The sequence below is a fragment of the Aethalodelphis obliquidens genome, unplaced genomic scaffold (genome assembly GCF_003676395.1).
Source record: "Aethalodelphis obliquidens isolate GAN/ISIS:26980383/991018 unplaced genomic scaffold, ASM367639v1 scaffold5, whole genome shotgun sequence".
NCBI classification, from domain to species: domain Eukaryota; kingdom Metazoa; phylum Chordata; class Mammalia; order Artiodactyla; family Delphinidae; genus Aethalodelphis; species Aethalodelphis obliquidens.
The window spans coordinates 28,411,917-28,433,794 of NW_020837949.1; the positions used below are offsets into that span (position 1 = coordinate 28,411,917).

At 39.9% G+C, this 21,878-nt stretch overlaps 1 pseudogene; it reads right to left on the bottom strand.

Annotated features, from left to right (window-relative positions):
* Positions 1–387: 387 nt before the first annotated feature.
* Positions 388–12,353, bottom strand: LOC113618561 (glutathione peroxidase 7-like; annotated as a pseudogene).
* Positions 12,354–21,878: the final 9,525 nt, after the last annotated feature.

Here is a 21,878-nt window from a genome sequence, read left to right on the forward strand (position 1 = left end):
TTTTACTTTTCTAATATAGAGAGTTAGTACTATAAATTTTCTTCTAAGTTCTGCTATAGAGGAAGACCACAAATTATTTTTTGGGGGGGGGGCTTCAAGTTTTTATTGATCACAACTTATTTTTTTGTTCATCTGCAGAAAATAATTTTTGAATGCCTCTTAGTTAGCTGTCACTGCCCTAGACACTTTCATAGGCCTTTCATCCTCATCCTCACAACAGCCCTGTGAGGTAGGAATTGGCCCCATTTTACAGAGTTCATAACCGGTAGGAGATTATTGCTTCAAATACTTCCATTTGCCACATGTTTTCATGGACTAGAGGTTCTTACTGAGTCATTTGGTCAGGAGCTCTCACTGGTCAGGGGTTCCTATAGGTTGCTCTAAGATTCAAAGAATCAAACTACTAGAATTTTCCTGCGACAGGAGTGATGGGGTCGGTGGGATAAGAGTGAAGGAAGTAGAGTCAGTAGTCTCTCCCTTTGGAGCACCATTTGAGTTTGCTTTGGTCACTTGTGCACAGCGGGGGGAGGGGAGGGGACAGTGGGAGAGGAGGGAAAGTGATTTTAAGTCTTCTCGCTTCTTCAGGATGAGCTTCCTCCCAAGCGCTGTAATCTGGGACCCGATCTCCTCCACCGACACGGTTGGGTCCCAAGCGCCTACCACCTTTCCAACTGGGGCCACTAGGTACTTACAGAAGTTCCCGGTGGGCTCCTTCCCAGAAGCCTGGGTCAGGTACTTGAAGGCAGGGTGGGCACCAGTGCCGGTGACTGCGATCTTGCTAAACATGGGGAAAGAGACACTGTAGGTGCGGCGGGCAAAGCTCTCCATCTCCTTCTGCTGTCGGGTGCCTGTTGGCCAAACTGGTTGCAGAGGAACGCAAGTACGTTGAAGTGATGGGACCGCAGGTCCCGCTGTAGCTGCTGCAGGGCCCGGTAGTGCTGGTCTGTGAAGCCTCACTCGCTAGCCGTGTTCACCACCAGGGACACCGAGCCGCGGTGCTTCTCCGGCGACACCATCTTGCCCCGGATGCTGACCGTCTTGAAGTCCTGCTGCCGCTGCGCGCAGGCGGCAGCCGCCAGGAGCAGGCACGCCGCAGCCAGTGCCGCCACCTGACTCGCTCCCGGGCAGGCGGCGTGGCAAGGGCAAAGGCAGGGCGCGGCCCACAAATTTTTATATGTTGTATTTTTGTTTTAATCAGATCAAACTTTCTAATTTCTCTTTTTATTTCTTGTGACCCATAGGTTATATCGAGGTGTGTTATTTGCTTTCCAAATATTTGGAGATTTTTTCCCCAAATATTTCTATTATGGAATACTTATTTCCTGCTACTGTGGTCAGAAAACATACTTGTATGATTTGAATTTTTTGAATTTATTGAAATATTAGTATGACTTGGAATATGGTCTACCTTGGAAGTGTAATGTGTGCATGAAGACAAGAATTTTGTATTCTGTTGCTGGGTATAATGTTCTATAAATGTGAATTATGCCAGTTGGTTAATAATGATGTTCAAATTTTCTATATCCTTATTGATCTTTTCTCTACTTGTTCTATCAATTATTGAAAGATATTGAAATCTTCTACTGTTATGGCTTTGTCTATTTCTCATTGTAGTTTTGTCAGTTTTCATTTCATGTAGTTTGAAGTTCTCTTATTATGTGTATAAATGTCTAGGATTATTATGTCCTCCTGATGAACTGACCTATTTATCATTAGGAAATGACCTTCTTTATATCTGATAGTATTCTTTGTTCTGAAATCTACTTTTTCTGATATTGATATAAAGATTTCAGCTTTCTTTTGATTGCTGTTAACATGGTGTATCTTTTACCATCCTCATACGTGTAACCTATTTGTGTCTTTATATTTGAAGTGAATTTCTTATGGGCAGCCTATTGTTGTGTCTTGTTTATTTACCCAACTGGAAAACCTCTGCCTATTAATTGGGGTGTTTAGACCATTTAGACCATATTTTGTGGTTTTTCAAATGGTTTGATTTAAATCTGTCATTTTGCTGCTTGATTTCTATTTCTCCCACCAGTTCTTTATTCCCTTTTCCAAAATGTTCTGGCTTCTTTGGGATTAACTGAACACTTTTTGTGATTTAATTTTAATTCATTTGTTGGCTGAATGGCTGTAAATCTTTGTTCTGCTATTTTATGGATGCTTTAAAGATTGTAGTTTACATCTTTAGCTCATTACACTCTCCCTTCAAATGATGTTATACCATTTAATCAATAGTATACTAACTTTAGAGTGTGCTTCCATGTCCACTGTGCCAGCCTTTGAACTAACATGGACATACATTTTACTTTTACATTTATTATAAACCCCATGATACATGGTTTCTACTTTTGTTTAAACAATTAGCATTGTTTAAGGTAGTTTTTTTCATGCATATCATACCTCAGATTTACTGAGGTATGATATGCAATTATAATTTTCATCAAATTTGGAATGTTTTTAAGCATTATATCTTCAAAATTATTCAGTCCCATCCTCCAACTCCTCTCCTTCTGTGACTCCAATTACATGTGTATTTTTTTATACAGCAGGCTCTTATTAGTTATCTCTTTTATACATATTAGTGTATATATATCAATCCCAATCTCCCAATTCATCCCACCACCACCACTCCCACCACTTTCCCCCCTTGGTGTCCATACGTTTGTTCTCTACATCTGTGTCTCTATTTCTGCCCTGCAAACTGGTTCATCTGTACCATTTTTCTAGGTCCCACATATATGCATTAATATACCATATTAGTTTTTCTCTTTCTGACTTACTTCACTCTGTATGATAGTCTCTAGATCCATCCACGTCTCTACAAATGACCCAATTTCGTTCCTTTTTATGGCTGAGTAATATTCCATTGTATATACGTACCACATCTTCTTTAACCATTCGTCTGTCAATGGGCATTTAGGTTGCTTCCATGACCTGGCTATTGTAAATAGTGCTGCAATGAACATTGGGGTGCATGTGTCTTTTTGAATTATGGTTTTCTCTGGGTATACACCCAGTAGTGGGATTGCTAGGTCATATGGTAATTCTATTTTTAGTTTTTTAAGGAAGCTCCATACTGTTCTCCATAGTGGCTGTATCAATTCACATTCCCACCAGCAGTGCAAGAGGGTTCCCTTTTCTCCACACCCTCTCCAGTATTTGTTGTTTGTAGATTTTCTGATGATGCCCATTCTAACTGGTGTGAGGTGATACCTCACTGTAGTTTTGATTTGCATTTCTCTAATGATTAGTGATGTTGAGCAGCTTTTCATGTGCTTCTTGGCCATCTGTATGTCTTCTTTGGAGAAATGTCTATTTAGGTCTTCTGCCCATTTTTTGACTGGGTTGCTTGTTTTTTTTAATATTGAGCTGCATGAGCTGTTTGTGTATTTTGGAGATTAATCCTTTGTCCGTTGATTCATTTGCAAATATTTTCTTCCTAAACAATTAGTATCTTTTAAAGAGCTTTACATAATAGTACAAAGCTCCTTCATGTTTTGCCCAGGTAGTTATGTATTTTCTGGTGCTCTTCATTCCTTGTGTGGATCGAATTTCCTTCTGGCATCATTTTGTTCAGCCTGAAGGTCATTCTTTAACATGTCTTGGCGTGCAGGTGTGTAATGAATTCTTTCAACCTCTGTATATCTGAAAGTCTTTAATTTGCCTTTGTTCTTGAAAGATATGTTCTAAGTTTTTTCTTTCAGTGTAATAAAGATATTGCTCTACTATCTTTTCTCTTGCATTGTTTCTGGTGACAAATTTGATGTAGTCCTTATCTTTGTTCCTCTTACATAGTGTGTCATTTTTTCTTTGACTGCTTTTAAGTTTTTTTGTTTGTTTCTCACAGGTTTTGAGCCATTTAATTACAATGTGACTTGAGGTAGTTTTTTTCATGCATATCATACCTCAGATTTACTGAGGTATGATATGCAATTATAATTTTCATCAAATTTGGAATGTTTTTAAGCATTATATCTTCAAAAATTATTCAGTCCCATCCTCCAACTCCTCTCCTTCAATTACATGTGTATTAGGCTGCTTAAAACTGCCCCACAGCTCACTGTTGCTTTTCCACTTCATTTTTGATTCCCTTTGCTCTATGTATTTCATTTCTGATAGATTCTGTTGTCATGTTTTCATTATATTAATTTTTCTTTTTGCCATTTATTCCATCTAGTGTTTTTATTTTAGTCTCTAGAATTTTTATTAAGGTCTTTAAATTTTTAAAATATCTTCCATGTCTCTACATACCTTTTTGAATACATGGACTACAGTTTAATTGTTTTAGTGTTCCTGTTTGATAATTCTAACGTATGTATTGGTTCTGGGTTGGTCCTACTCAGTTGAATTACTTCTTCTTATGAGTCATATTTTCTTGCTTCTTTGTATGTCTGATAATTTTTGATTGGCATTGTGAATTTCACCAGGCATTGTAAATTTTACTTTATTGGGTACAGTTTATGTCTATTTTTATAAATATTATTGCGCTTTGTTCTGTGAGGTAGTTACATTTCTTAAGAAATTGATTATTTCAGGTGTTACTTTTAAGATTTGTTAGGTACCAGAGCAGTGCTCATTTTTAAGCTAATCATTTTCTGTTACTGAGGTAAAAAAACTTGTGTGTACTCTACTACTGTCCCTCAGTTTTTGAGGGTTATTCAATTTGGGTGGTGGCAACAGGCACTATTCCCTGCCTTGTGTGAGCATTGGGCATTGTAACCCTTAATTATTTTGGGTGGTTCTTTCCCAAGCCTCATGTAGTTTCCTCAGTGCATGCATGGATCAGTACACAGGTGAATACTTACAAGGGTGACTTACAGATCTTCAGGTATTATGATATTCTTTCTGTGTGCAATTTCTCCTTTTGCTACTCTTTCCTGAGAACCCCAGATGCTTCTGTCTCTTTGGAGTATCAGTTCCATCTTCTTGGCTCAGGGAGTCTCCAATCTCCACCTGGTTTTTTCCTTCCTCCACTATGCTCTGGAAACTCTCTCATGACAGTCATAGGGCTCGTCTCTTTGTTTCCCATCTCTTAGTGATCGCTGTCTTTTGTTGCCTGATGTCAGTGCCTTGCAAGTCATTGTCTCGTATATTTTCAGTTTTTTGTTGTTTCAGGTAGGAGGATAGATCTTGTCCCTGTTTCTCCATCTTGGGTGGAAGCAGAAGTCTATAACTTTTTAAAAAGGGAAAATATATTAACAATTTCAAACAACTGACTAGGGATCAATTTTGAAGCATCAACTGTTTTTAAGTCAGGTATTGGCTGTATAATCATCTCTTTCATTCAGAATTAGGAAAAAATAAGAAAACTAAGATAACTTTCACTGTATTGTGCAATAAGAATTGTTTATAATGAGACCTTAAGATACTTAAAATAAGCTGAAATATCTTTTTTTTATATAAATTTATTTAATTTATTTATTTACTTGTTTTTGCCTGCGTCGGGTCTTTGTTGCCACGCACGGGCTTTTCTCTAGTTGTGGCGAGCAGGGGCTACTCTTCGTTGTGGTGCGCAGGCTTCTCATTGCAGTGGCTTCTCTTGTTGCGGAGCAAGGGCTCTAGGTGCGTGGGCTTCAGTAGTTGTGGCATGTGGGCTTCAGTAGTTGTGGCTCACGGGCTCTAGAGCGCAGGCTCAGTAGTTGTGGTGCACAGGCTTAGTTGCTCTGTGGCATGTGGGATCTTCACGGACCAGGGCTCGAACCCGTGTCCTCTTCATTGGCAGGTGGATTCTCAACCACTGCGCCACCAGGGAAGCCCTGAAACATCTTTTGAGGTATCAAAAACATGTTAGACTATTTTGGCAGAGTTTTACAGTTCCAAATTATCTTGCATTCTAATAAATAGCACTTATGTATATGGTAACTCTCACATAAAGAGAATACTTGTATCATTTTTCAGCTATTTAGGATAAAGTCCAGGACTGATTGTCCTAAAGGTCTTAATCATTTTATACTGTTTTCTAGCAAGTTTATTTTCTCTTCCCTCTCTGCCTCTCCTGAGTGGTTTTTATTAGCATTGATGGTGAAAGTAAAGATCATAGTATTGAGTTTTAGATTTCCAGTTTCTTGCCTTTTTTCTTTCTTAGACTTTTTTGCTAGAGTATATTTTTAATGTACTACTTTTTTCTAAATGTTTTTCTAAAATATTAATAAATTATATGCTACAATGTTAATATCAGTATGCAAAGAGATATTTTGTGTTTGGAAATGATAAGGTAGTTTATTAAATGGTATTTATTTTTACAAGATTTTATACATGCTTATATATATGTGTATATATATATTTTGCCTCTCTCTATAGGAAGAATCATTATGTTGCTAAGCAACAATGACTGAATACATACATACATACATACATAGAATCATGGTGGACATTAGTTTTTGCCTGTATTTTAACTTTTGAAGGCAAGATAAAGTGTTTCCTGTTTAATAAAAGCAGCTTGTAGCAACAACATAAGTAAGTCAAGGAGAGATGCAGAGAAATTGGTAACATAAATATCTAAAACAACCAAATTTACCGTTCAGAATATAAGACAAATGTTTATGTGGCCTTCTACATAAGTCAGTGATGAGCAGTCCATAGCCACCCTGTGCAAAGAGACAGCCACTGATTGAATTTTAAGGGGAACATTTAGGCTACTGTCTCCGTGTTGCTACTTTGCAAATATGCTCATCGATTCACATTCAACACTAAACACGATGACAACGTTCTCACTGATGATCTTTCATTCTTTTGGAAGTAAGTAATCTAAATTGTAAAAAAATGCATATTGTCTCCTTGTGGAGTGCCATAAGGGTATATTCCTTTTGGATAAATGAAAAGAAATTAATCATCTCAACATTTTAATTTCTTTTGTAAGTTAGTGTTTATGCAAAAATAGTTGCCTACTGTTGACACTTGTGATTTTACTTAATACTGCAGATACCACCTAATCATCTCAAACCTAATTGTGTACTGTACAATTTCATTTTTAAGTTCTGCAGTTTCTGCCCTTGTAAACAATGTTAAGTCTAATCCATTCAGATGTTTGAGTATATGTCACTGCTAGCCACATTTTCCTTAAATGCTTTTTATTTTTTAAAAATTTTAAATTTTTTTTATACAATTTTAAAGGTTACTTTCCATTTACAGTTATTATAAAATATTGGCTATATTCCCGTGTAGTATAATACATCCTTGAGCCTACCTTATACCCAATAGTCACGCCTTTTAAATTCTTATGTCAGTAGTCCACCAAAGAAGTAGAAAAACTGCGTAGGCAGTGATGGCTTTTGTCATTCAATGCCATTTTTGTCATTCAATTATAGCACCATATAGTAAGTTATATGTCAAGTCTAAACTTAATGGATTACAGAAGGAAACTTACAAGATTTAAGAACAGTGTAGGAACTGCTCTATGGCTTAATTTAACCCTCTAGGTTGATTTTATTTGATTCCAAAAGTACTCTCAAGGGGCACTATTCTGAGTACCATCAGCAACTCCAAAGAAACACAAGCCATGATTTCTGTCCTCAAGGAGTTTATAGTCTATTTGATGAGATGAGATATGTCTAACTTACCACCATTTTTGAAAATTCAAATTTCAGTACAAATTCTTGATCAGGACTCTAGAAAAAGTGTCAGATAAGATTTATGTCTTCTTTTCACCCTTACTACAAACAACACACACACACACACACACACACACACACACACACACACACTTCTTGGATTTTTTCTGCAAAACAAAAACAACATGCAAGCAAACATCAAACACTTTTGCAGCAGTTTCATTTAGACAGTGAATAACATGAGTAATAGGTAAAGTCGAAGCTCTTGTAATTTTTGTGTGTTTTGAGAGGAAAGACTTTGGACTTTCGGGAATGTCAATGAACCATGATGATAGCTGGCAAATATCAAAGGCTTCTGCAGACTGATATAGAGGCTATTATGCAGTGGGTAAGATGTTTAGGAGAGAAAGTCAGTTCAAATGTTGACCTGTGCATCTTCCATGATCTTTGAGACCCAGGGAGAGAAATATCTTGGACGAAGTACATAGAAAAACAACACCTAACTTCAATATTGTAACTTTTAAGAAAAATCTTCTTTCTGTAGAAAAAAGAGAAATCTATGACAAAATTGCTAAGGTAGGCTACAAGCTTGGAATATGGGTTTTTTTTTGGCCTTGCTGTGCAGCATGTGGGATCTTAGTTCCCTGACCAGGGATCAAACCTGTGCCCCCTGCAGTGGAAGCGTGGAGTCTTAACCACTGGACTGCCAGGGAAGTCCCCAGAATATATTTTTTGGTCCAAGCTCTGGAACATATTTAGGATGAGTAAGTGGTACTGCTTGACTTAAGGCACTACTAAAAGCTATGTTTTGTTCTTAGAGGTTGTTTGTTATCACATTAGGAGAAAAAGCTCTTGAACTCTGGCTGGAGAGTGCTGCAGAATTGAGAAGTGGAAATGCTTGTTGGGAATGCTTGGGGAGCTTGAGTCATGTAGTTTTATGTTTTAAACATTGATAAGCCTTTTATCACCATATGTGAGAACTTCTGGCGATTGGACCCTAAAGCTGGAATCATGGAGAAAGATGAGCAGTTTCATGGCACATTGCTAACTATAGTTCAAAAGGAGGATGAAAATGACTGCAGATAACTGTAGTCTGTAAATGATACTCCAGAAATTGGTGACTGTAACAGTGATTCTCAAACTGTGTTGCAGAGAACCTTAGGGCTCTGAGAAGGCATCTTAGGTGCTTCCTGGTTGTGATAGTTGGGGGTAGAAAGGGTTTCAGTCCCGCTGATTTGACTCTAATTAGGAGGCTATACCTTTATATGTTTTATATATGGGGATTCTGTGAAAGCTTTCATTTCAAAAGAAGTTTTGACCTTTCCTGGAATAAATTTGAGAATTGTTCTTTCAGAATTAGAGCATCAGAATAAGCACTTGAGTTAATTCCTAATTAATAGAATTATTATGAACCGTGAAGCTCTTTTGTATCACCCAGTAGTGGCTGACACAAAAGAAGACAAGAAATCATTAGAATGTAGATAAGTAACTGTATTTTGAATTGAAAAGTTAAAGGAAATTGCTCCATTTTTCTGTGAATTTAAGATAATTCTTGAATACCGGGTACATAATTTTTGAATCTCAGGATTGAACTTTACCAGTGTGTGAGGTAGACAAGGATAAGATCACCCTTATTTCCTGCTGGGTTTTACCAGTTTAAATGTGTATGTCAAAATGTTTTTGGGTCACCAGTTGGTCACTTTCTAGTTGCTCATATAAAACGCTGTATGAACAGCCTGAAGATTCTTGGCCTGCTCAAAACACCTGATTGTGTTTGGAATATACTGATGACAAAAAGAGGGAGACTAAATCCAGAGAAGACATCATATGCCTGATCTAATCTCACCTGAAGTCTGTTTAAATGGGATAGGTGTAGGGCTTCCCTGGTGGCGCAGTGGTTGAGAGTCCGCCTGCGGATGCAGGGGATGCGGGTTCGTGCCCCGGTCCGGGAAGATCCCACGTGCCGCGGAGCGGCTGGGCCCGTGAGCCATGGCTGCTGAGCCTGCACGCCTGGAGCCTATGCTCTGCAACAGGAGAGGCCACAACGGTAAGAGGCCCACATACCGCAAAAAAAAAAAAAAAAAAAAAAATGGGATAGGTGTAAAACATAGTGTAACTCAATCACAGGCCATAGTGTAGGGCCACACTCTGTAAAGGGCCAGTCCATGATGAAGTAAAAAGCTTGCATGGGAATGCAAATCAGTTCACTAGATCTTTCACTGAGAAAGTCTTAATGTGGAAAAAAAATGTCAGAGGAACTGGATGGTGTGCTTAGTGATGGCAACAGACTGAACGCTTATGTTCCCCCCAAATTCATATGTTGAAATCCTAACTCTCAAGGTGATGGCATTAGGAGGTGGGGCCTTTGGGGTGATGTCACGAGGGAAGAGCCCTCATGAGTAGAATTGGTGCTCTTATAAAAGAGACCCAAGAAAACTCCTTTGCCTCTTTAGTCATGTGACGTTACAGCAAGAAGACAACTGTCTAGAAGTGGGCTCTCACCAGGCACCGAATCTCCCACATCTTGATCTTTGACTTCCAACCTCTAGAATTGTTAGAAATAAATTTCTATTGTTTATAAGCTACCCAGTCTATGGTATTTTGCTGTAGCAGCTGTCAGGGAGGAAGAAATTTTCTTGTACCCTTCTAGGTTCTTCTGGCTGGCCTAAAAATTAAATTGGCATGAAACAACTTCACAGGAGAAAAATCAAACAAATGTTTAATAATACATATACATGGGAGAGACCCAGGAAAGCTGAGTAACTCACCAAAATGGCTGAAACCTTCACCTTAACATACCGTCTTCAACTACAGACAAAAGATGTTGAGGGTAGTAGTTTGGGATCTCAAAGGGGAGGAAGTCAACTGACCTAGAGAAGGAAAAGCAAATGTTTGGTAAACAGATGTTTGCTAGGCTATGCAGAGACAACGGGACACAGAGGAACTTTAACAGATTTTGCTAGGCTTCTTCCTGTCCACATAGCACAGCTCCTGTCCTGGAACAGGCCCTCTATCTGCACTCTGCAGGCAATTAGGAGGAAGATCCACGTTGATTCCTGAGTCTTTGGGGCTTTGATTGTTTTCAGCACAAAATAATTTGCATGCCAGAGAGACATTTTGGGGTGGGAAAATTTTGCTCCCCTTCATCCCCAGGTGGACTAAGACAGTGACATCGATGATTTACATTCTGACACAAGCTCCTTATTGCATTACATACTGGTAACAAAACAGATCACATTCAGGAAGCTGGTCTACAGACTGCATTTTGAATAGTACTTACGTAAAAAATCCTTTAGAAACTATCTCTGACACGAGTTATCCACAGATCTGGATATTAAGACTTCAACAATGACCTTATCAGCAATATTGAAGAGGGAAGGGTTTCTTCTCCATAAATGCTATGAAGGTAGAAGCTCTAGGAAAAAAACCAGGTTACAGTGGCAGAGGTGATATATAATTCGATGAACATGCCTGGCATGCGTCAGAGCCCACTTAGTTGTCAAGTACCTGCTGGCATAGGAGAGAGTGTGACAAAATGAAGAGGTTAAAGTGCTGGACATCACACACTGTATTTATGTTAAAGTTTTAGCGATTCAGAATTTAATTAGGGGACTAGGTAAAGGGGGACTGCATGGCATGACAGTTATGTGTGGGAGTGTGGGGCTGTACTGCTTGAGTTAGAAAACTAGTGACCACATTTCCCAGCTGTGAAAATTCAGATTAATATAACCTCACTAAGCTTCAGTTTTATTAACTATAAAACAGGAGCAATGATAATCATACCTACCTCATAGAGTAAGGATGAAATAAAATATTCATGTAGAGCACTCAGCATATAACACACTAAATACATGTTCGCTATTGTAATTTTTTGTACCAAACTAAAGTATTTTCTATAGTACTTGACCAAACACTAAAATAAATCATAGATATTCTTAAGTATTATTAAATGAATAGGAAGAAAATGTATGCTGTGGGGGAGAGGATCACCCCAAACTTCAAAGTTTATATCGTGGAAGGATATACATTTATTAAAGGTGAAAAAATTCTGTACCTAGGTTTGGTAAGCTGAAGATGGCAGAGAAGCAAACCAATGTGTTTCAGACTCAGTGAATCCTGAAGATTTCCGGAAACAAATATAGGTTCTTCCTTTGAAATTTTCTGCTTGACCGTGCAGGAGTCACCTGTAAGAATCACTTACAGGTCACTCATCTAAATCCACTCCTGGATACTTTTCTAAAAGTTGCAATTTCAGGGAAATAGTCTATTTATTCATAATAACAATTTCTTCTGTATTGGAAGAGACTCTTACTTTAGATGCTAGTAAAACAGGACTCACTGAAAGAGACAAAGACTATATAATGTCATGCAAGTCAAGAGGCTATACCACGGAAAAAGTATCCTTAAACATAAATCCCATGACATCAGAGCCATGCTTGGTATCTCTTGGAGGACTCTTATTCAAGGGCCTAGCATGAGATGAATAATTGCTGAACCACTAAAAAGGAAAATACCAACAATATTAACTAACTTTCGCTTGTTTCCATTGGGAGGAGTCTAATTGGAACCAGCCTTAGGCAGATACAACAGGTGCACTAAGGTCCTGACTGCCACTCCTACACCCACAAAGAGAAAAATGGTGCCCTCTTCCCACCATTCAGGTACTCCCGAGACTAGGTCTGGTGAAGAAGGACTAGTGCTCAAAGAGATCAGCTCTTGGAGAAAGTACTTGAAAACCAGGGTGTCAGCAACATCAGGATGACACAGAAGCCTCACCTGGATCCAAGCCTTAGCCATGTCCTAATGCTGGGAGAGGGGCAGACTGCTATAGACTGGAGAGGGTGTCATCACATATGAGACATGTCTGTCTCACTACCTTTTTATTTTGACTTATCATGTGACCACCGTTCCTTCAACTGTGTATTTTACACTGCTCACTCTAATAACTTTTCACTGTGGTCTTAACTAGTGCTGTTAAAAAGGCATCACTTTGAGAGAGTGTACTCTCTGGAAGACTCGCTCTCTCATTTTATTCCAGACTCTGCCTACGTGTCACATCTTCGAGGACTTCGAGGACTTCCCCACCTCCTTACTCGCTCTAAATCCTCTTCCAACTTTCTATTTCTTCTTAAAATTTTGTCAGTACCCTGTGTTATTTCTGGTCTATCTATACAACTCAAGTCAGCTCCTAGAAAGTACCAGTTCTCCAAAACAAAGATTTATGACTTCAAGATCCAGTGCTTTTAAATCTTTTGTGAACTATGTTTCTTCTTCCAATGTGTTTCTTTGGGCTTCCCTGGTGGCGCAGCGGTTGAGAATCTGCCTGCTAATGCAGGGGACACGGGTTCGAGCCCTGGTCTGGGAGGATCCCACATGCCGCAGAGCAACTAGGCCCGTGAGCCACAACTACTGAGCCTGCGTGTCTGGAACCTGTGCTCTGCAACAAGAGAGGCCGCGATAGTGAGAGGCAGGCGCACCACAATGAAGAGTGGCCCCCGCTTGCCACAACTAGAGAAAGCCCTCGCACAGAAACGAAGACCCAACACAGCAAAAATAAATAAACTCCTACCCCCAACATCTTCTTTAAAAAAAAAAAAATGTGTTTCTTCTACGAACTGTGCCTCTTCCTCAGATATATCTCTGTAATTATTCCTCTTACTACCTTCTTGTAGCAGATGTCTTGCTATACATGGGGTCAGAGGAGGCTTGGAAGGGAGACTGCCTGAGTTTCTATGTCAAGCTCCATAGACGCTGCTAGTGTTTAAGGGTTTAAGGTTTCTACCACCATTTATAAAGAGCTGCTATATCCAGTTACATAATATTTAGAGGCACGTGTCTTCTAAATCCGGTTCTAGAGCTATTGACAGAGTAAAGGGTGTACAAGTGTTGAGCTGGGAGCTGGTTGCTTTCTTCAACTAAAATTGTCCAAATGGCACTTCCTGATGAGTCATGGAGAGTCTGTGGATTCCCGTGTCATTACCAAGGTTACTGAAGCTCTCTGCTCTCCGAGCACATTTTCAACAGGGCTGGTTCTATAAAGAAACAGACAAGGCAGCTATTTTGTCTAATGTGAGGGCCCTCAAAAGGCTAGCCTGAATACAAATTTTATTCATATTTCCTTGATTTAAAATTCCTACCATAGCCACCTTCTAGAGATACACATCTCCTAAATAAATAGATTTTTTTTTTCTCTAAACACTAGAGTTACAAATTACCTACCTGACACATTACAGGGGTTAGTCACCCGATCAATATTTCATCACATGTTTCTTTAATCAGGAGAGCTCAGGTATCTGGCATGCGAATGAAGAGTGGCAGTTGGTTATGAGAATTAAATAAGATATTGTATGGAGAACACTCAGCACTTAGAAGATGCTGAAAAAATAGCAGCTTTCATTACAGAGAAAAAAACAGGTTGAATAAATGATTATTATAAACCTAATAATAATCTCTTTATGATATTGTTCCTCAAATTCTATGTAATTGTTATGAGAACCAGAAACGTTGCTGCCACGTGTGCTCTTGCGGACCCAAGATCTTTAAAAAGAAGCCCAGGTGGTTTTCTCTTTATCATTTCTAATTCTGAACTATTCACACCAAAATGTAAATGATTAATATCAAATCAGTCTTCAGTATGGAGAAGAGAACACCAAAATGCCAGGTAACTTATAGGAGGCAGGTGTGCAACAGTAAAAGCAATGCTGATTTCTTCTTGCGTCAGTCTGACAGACTTTATGTCCCTTTCCTTTTGACTTAGCCTCATGTTCTTCAGTCACTGAGGGCCCTGTCCACTGACTCAGTAAACTCTAGATTTCCTGAATGCTAACATTTCCTCAGATGCTTGCCAAATGAAGACTCCAATTTACTTCTAATGTCAGGAGACACTTTAATTTCCTCATCACTATTACCATTTCTCCCCGTGCTACTTATTTTCTCAAGTGAAGACACAGTAGAATAAGGAAAGCGAACGCTTGAACAATCTCTCCGATGATTTGTGAGATATCAATAGGGGATTTGATTTTCCTTTTGGCTTTTGCAGACTTGGGGCAACAACATTTATCCATAGGTTCTAACCTTTCTGGAACTATGACGTTGATGCCCAATGGGTCCCCTTATGTAGACTTTGTGACCAAAAGTGTTAACAAACATATGCCATTCATAACACTCTGATTAGAGAAGGAAGAACAGTCTCATTTCCTATGACAGACAAGATCCAATTTCCTCTGGAAAATCACCAAAGCAGACCTCCTTCATCAAACCTACTGGTTCGGGACTTCCCTGGTGGCACAGTAGTTAAGAATCTGCCTGCCAGTGCAGGGGATACGGGTTCGATCCCTGGTCTGGGAAGATCCCACATGCCACAGAGCAACTAAGCCCATGCACCACAACTACTGAGCCTGCGCTCTAGAGCCTGTGAGCCAGAACTACTGAAGCCTGCACACCTAGAGCCCATGCTCCACAACAAGAGAAGCCACTGCAATGAGAAGCCTGTGCACAGCAAGGAAGAGTAGCCTCTGCTCGCCACAACTAGAGAAAGCCCGTGCGCAGTAACAAAGACCCAACCCAGCCAAAAATAAATGAATAAATTAAATAAATTTTTTAAAAAGTCATTTGGAAAACAAACTTATAAGACATTTATAGAATCTGTTACATTTTTTACAATTTTTTCCCTTAATCTTTTATTATTGTCTAACCCATATCTCACTCAATAGAAATTTTGCTTAGAGGCGTGCCCACAAGGTAACTTGGTTTTCATTTCATTCATATTGTGTTGGCTTACATATTAAATAAATAATGAAAGTATTAAATACAAATGATGTAGAGAATGGAACAAATCAACTGCTGCTTGGTAAGCATAGAGCTCACAGGCAGGGGGAGACAGGCACAGCGCACTGGAGAGATATTACCTGTCAGGAGCTTTGAGCAGGCATGGACAATGGTCCATGTGCTTTCATGGGGAGTGGGAAGGGTGATGGTGAATTCAGCGTGCTGCTGCGTTTGTTCAGTAAAGATTGGCTAAAAGACCTTTACCCTATGTACAAAGTGCTTGGAGAGCGGAGTGGAGCTATTGAATATTTCTGCTTGGATTTGGTCTGAGATAGACACCACAGAGAACATGTCATTTGCCTCCGGATCTTAAACGAATTCAACAGGTGAAAGAAAAAACTCAGTTGAGGAGTTGGCAAAAGGCAAGAGGGCTTTCACAGTGAGGAAACAGTATATGGAAACCAGAGAGGGAAGAACCATGGAAATACGTTTCAGCCACACTTTCCTAATGCCCACTTGGGAAATGTGGCCAAAGAATAGGGCGCCTGAAATGAAGTGAACAGATAGTATGATTTTAATCGCTATGTTCAATTTTTCAATGAGTCTACACTATTCACCCCAGAACATCTAAGAAGCTCTCTGGACATTCAGCTCATTTTTGTGTCAACTTGCTAAAATTTCTGAATAGGTTCATCCACTAAACCTCCTTACATTGATGAGAAAGGAGGGAGGTCAAGAAGAACATCAATATGGGCCCCTTCCTGGCCCGTAGGACCCGGGGAGACTTCATCACTAGTAGACTGAGAACATCAATGGGGCGTTTGTACCCAGGGAAAGTGCACGCTTCCACCAGTCACCCTGCTGAGAAATTATGATCACAGTAAAGGTGTTGCATAACACCTTGTACAGTTAGAAGGCTGACCTTTACCCACCAAGCCTTCCTTTAGGGATCACTCATTACCTAACTCAAATCTTACTCCTTTTCCAATATGGGCTAAAATGTCACCTATCCATGGACAGTGTTTCCTGAACTCTGTCCCACTGCCCCTTAGTCTGATAACATTACTCATCCCTTTGCTCGCCCATGCATGTCTCTTAAACCTCTGTAAGAGCACTTATTTCATCCTGCCTTAAGCCAAGGGATGTTGGATGCATATCTGTATCTTAAGGAATTGAGTGAACTTCCTGGACACTGGATTTGTACTTTCAAGACAATTTCCCCCAACAGCACCTTCCACAGTGTAGTCAGTAGTTTCACAGTAAGTACTTATTTGCTCAACTGAAGAAATGAAGATACGAATAAGATGTCTTGATAGCCTGGAAGAGAAGTACAGCTGCATTTATGAAACATGCTCCTAGAAATGATGGCGAGAGTTGGGAAGAATAAAGAATTTGAGAGAGGTCTAGTGTTCAGATACAAGGAGATTAGAGGCCTGGAAAATAGGATCTTTGAGAAAAGGTCAGTGGAACTGGGATGGTTTAGCATGGCAGTGAGAAAATTTAGGGGAGTAATAAGAGGCTTTAATTATATACATTAAATAGCTAAGCAAAGGAAGATTCCCAGCTGCTGTCTTCTGGCTCTGCTGAGGATAAAACCAAGAGGAACACAATGTAGTTTGTCTGATTTTCTTTCACATATTACTTATATCAGGGTCTTTTCTTTGTCCACAATGTTTTTGTGTAACTGTAGAAACAAAGTAAGCAATGAGACTCTACTGGCCTAATCTACTCTACTAGGATTTTATTAGGCTTGTATGTGAACATACAGGCTGGTCAATGTCCGGGCCATTGTCCATGTGCCTGAAATTCCTCTAAACACTAGTGCGTGTTGATATGGCCCTTCAAGGCTCTCTCTGACTGCCATTACCTGGCCTGTTTTATGTGCAGGGTCCCACCAGTCTCTCAAGGATATGTGCTCTATGTGTAAATGTGTCTAATAAGGCCATGAGGAGACTGGGCCTGGGGTGGAGGTACTCTGTCCTGATGATACTTTATGTTGGCGCTGATTTAGATGAGGAAAAGAGAAATCCAATGGAGTATCGCACAATTATTCAGGATGTGATAAAAGAACCCTGAGAACTTTCTCTTCCTATCAGAATGAGAAGGAGAGTGGGGAAGCAGATGTGGTCACTCTTCCTTAGCTGTTCGGTCAGCCTGCACTGGTACCCATAGAACTAGACGTTCCTGGACAAATCACTTAGACCATAATGTGAAAGTTATTTTTCACATGAGTATTAATTCTGTCTTAAGAAGTGACAACTGCTGTTGAAACAGAGGGGGATCCAGGCTTATTTGTGTGGTTGCATGTTTGTGTGTGTGCGTGAGCTGCATATTTATTTGTTGTTGTCAGAAGACAAAGCCTCAGAGCTGCAAAAGAGACAGACTGACCCCAGAGCCAGCCGGTGCAGAAGGAACTCATTTGCATAAATACTTTTCCCTACCCTGGGGCAGATTTGCAGCTCATCACTAAGGAGCTGTGGTGCGGAGAATGGGGAGAGGGAGAGAGGATTATTTCTTTCACTTCCTCAGTAGGTTGACCTCACTTTTCCCTTGAATAAGTGAGTCTGTGGTGGTGCCAGCATTCATGCTTTTTCCACAACCCGAGCCGTACAGAGAACCACAGCTATTTTCAGTAGAATCAGACCCCAGCTGAGTAGCATTTTTCCCTTTTACTCTTTTCCCAGAAGTGAAAAAATACAAAACGATCTGGCACTAGACATTAAGAACAAATACACTTCTCCAATCCTTGTTTTCCTCTCACAAGCGTATTAAGGATAATAACAATAACAACGCATTACTTCTCCCCTCACTTGAGACTCACTGAAGCACACCATTTACCATCGGCATGATTTACAGATCATTTTGGTTTCTTGGAGGGCAATTAAAATGAACATTCTGGTAATTATTCCTTTTCAATGACAGCGCTATCTTTTTTAGATGAGCATCTCAACAATAACCAAAAAACAAATCAAAACAAACAAACACACAAACCCTCCAAACACCCTGGACTGATTAAATTAAGAAAGAAGATGAGCAGTGAGTCCTTCTTGATTCAATCTGAGTTTTCAAAATGACGAACAGTAGTCATGAATGTTTTACGATTCACTCGAATGAATATTTTATCAACTTTGAATGCATCCACAAATTTCTCTTTTATTTTTGCCTTTTAAAAATAGTAAAACTGAAACTGTCTTGCCAAGATTTAAAGGGATATTAGTTCTCTCCTCACATATTCTGTCTGGCCTTGCGAGAGTGGCCCATTGTGCCCAAAGACAACAGTTTCTTTGCAGTGCTGAATCTTAGACACTAAAGACAGCCTCTCTTCAATGGGGTTACTACAGGGGAAAAAAGAAAATTGCAGTGCATCATAGCAGGGACAATCTAATCCTCTTTGCTGGTACATCTGCTCTGGCAGTTTTGCTCTGCAAATCAAAAGGCATCCCATCAATTAAAGTTCCTCTTCCTTTCATTTTTATTCAGCTTGTGAAATGTGACCAGTATTCACCAGAAAAAAAAAAAAGTTTCAGGCCGCTTTGGTCACAAATATCCACCCCAAGGGTGTGCACTTTGATTTGTTGTCTGGTTTCCGCTGACTGTTCTTCCTCATTTTTTTTTCTTTTTTTTTTTTTTAAGAAGGAGCCCTTCTCCTTTGGCAGAGTGCAGTATATTCAGAGAGCTTTACAAAACAAAGCTTTCAGCTCTGAGTCAGCAACAAACTCATCTTTGTTCGCATGGTTCTATTAAGGAAAGAAGGCCAATTTTCTGCAGGTTTCTATGGCTGGCTTCACAAAGGCATCTCTCTGTGTGCAAGCTCTCTGGCAGGAACAGCCGACTCTGAGATCATCGTTTTCCGTAATGACCAGCTGCAATGATCGGAGAAAGAAAATCATAAACTGGTTTATAGAGTGGTTTTTTCCTAAGGAGCCTGAAACATAGATTCATTCACTGGGAGACATGAAATAAAGGCAGCTCATTGGTTGCATTCACATATACAGCCCAAGGCCTCCTCCACATTTTCCTTTATCTCCAAACACACTTTGATTGGATATTCACGTCATCTGTTTTGAGGAGGAAGTGAAGCTCATTTGCATTTCCCTGGGTTTCCCAGGAAATTCCCAGGAATTCTTGTCCTTCATTTGATGGTGTTTTCGCGTGTTTGGGATCACATTAAATTATAATCTCACAGTGTGTTTCCAGGTACTGAACTTTTGTCTACCCCTATAGCTAGAGCACTGTTAAGATCTCCAGTTGGCCCACAGGGAGATGGCTTAAGTGTTCTAGGACATATGGCAAACATTCAGAATAAACAAAATAGTCTTAGACTCCTGAAGCAAGGTTTTTCAAAAACATCAGCATAACCCTACTTATCATGAGGTTTAACGGGTAGAGTTTGCAGACATGCAGCTGCGTAGAGCAATCTATGCTAGTGCTGCTTCCGTAAAAGTGTTGTAGGATGGTTTTATACGTATTTGGATTTAAAAGAAAATTTCCAGATTAGAAAAATGTTAGTGGAGAATTCTGGTCTTAACAAAATGAAACTTCTCTTAACTGTACGACTTAGAATCTTAAATATGCAATGCACGTCGTCATTTTCTAAGAAAAATGCCTTCCCCCAACCCTAGTCCACACAGGAACATCTGCTTAAACTAGTACTTTAAAGATCTCACTTTGGGGGGAATGCTGACCAAATCCAATGGGATGATTAACAACCAAAGCCTTCCAAAACTTAGGCTATCCTGGATGAAGTTTGCAAGAGGAACTTCAGACATTTGTTTTATTTTTATTTTTTTTTAATTAATTAATTAATTTTCATTTTTGGCTGCGTTGGATCTTCATTGCTGCACGAGGGCTTTCTCTAGTTGTGGTGAGCGGGGGCTACTCTTCATTGAGGTGCACGGGCTTCTCATTGTGGTGGCTTCTCTTGTTGAGGAGCACGGGCTCTAGGTGCGAGGGCTTCAGTAGTTGTGGCATGTGGGCTCAGTAGTTGTGGCTTGCGGGCTCTAGAGAGCAGGCTCAGTAGTTGTGGCACACGGGCTTGGTTGCTCCGCGGCATGTGGGATCTTCCCGGACCAGGGCCCGAACCCGTGTCCCCTGCATTGGCAGGCGGAGTCTTAACCACTGCGCCACTAGGGAAGTCCCAGACATTTGTTTTAATATGAGTATATCAAATATTTATAGTCAGATGTTATCTAAAACTAGCTATTCAGAAATCAATACAGTGTGAAATGAGAGAGCACTATACCTTTTTCCCTCCAAATGCTGCCTTTTTACAGGTAGAGCCTTAGGAGATGTCTATTGGTTGTGTGACTCTCACTTCCCAGGCTTTATGGCATAGAAAAAGAGCCATAATGAAATTCAAAAGAGAAGCCGGGGCTGCGTAAGTACATGGTAGCAGGTACCATGTTGTTCCTTCTCAATTTATGGCTACCAATAAAAGATTCCAGAAAACATATTATTGCCATATTTAAGTATGATATGTTTTTTGTCATTATATAAGAACTGCTACCAAAGACTTTCTTCATTCTTCTTTTTAATTGTTTCAAACAAGAAACATTGATGGAGTGCTTACTTTGTACCAGGTACATTGTAAATTGGGCAGACGTGATCCCTGCTTTCCTGGAACATACTAGCTAGAAAAGAGAAAGGAGAAACACCATGCTTTATAATTTCTAGACATGTGATGATTTGTTCATTTTTCAGAAAGGATTTCTGTGCATTTAGAACTGTGTGGGTAGGGCAAAACTTACTGATATTTTGAAAGAATAATGCTGAAATAATGTTGGATTCATCCTGAAATTTGCCTGACTCAGAGGCTCATCCTCATAGGCATCAGACCTATACTTTGTTGTTGCAAACACCTTGCACTTAGCATGACTGTATTTTGGGCAGAAATTCATGATGGATAAGGATGTGTCTTCCGAATTACTTGCCCAGCCCTCCTGAGCAACTGTTTCTGTTTTCAGTGACTGATGAGTCACAGTTCAGAGGAGATAGAATCAGAGTGTCAACTGTAAAAAAACGAAGGTGAATTCTACCTTGGAATCCCTGATACAAGTCTAAACTTATCTCAGGTTGGAAAATAAATCCTCAAGACACATATCTCAGTACTTGATATACTACAACACATAAAGGATTTTTCTGCACGCTTGAAGCAAGTTGGGACTTGGTTGAAGGGTGTTTTTCTTATGAAAGAAGGAAAGATAATGGCTGAACTATGGAACAAGACAGTGATAGAGCAGGTGTGATAAAATGGTTATAAGACTTGCAAAAGTCATAATCTGCATGAATTAAACATAGCCACCTCATAGGGAAACATATTACCTAATTGAGTAGTGTAAATTTTTTTTTTTTTTTTTTTTGCGGTACGCGGGCCTCTCACTGTTGTGGCCTCTCCCGTTGCGGAGCACAGGCACTGGATGTGCAGGCTCAGCGGCCATGGCTCACGGGCCCAGCCGCTCCGCGGCATGTGGGATCTTCCCGGACCGGGGCACGAACCTGTGTCCCCTGCATTGGCAGGCGGACTCTCAACCACTGCGCCACCAGGGAAGCCCAGAG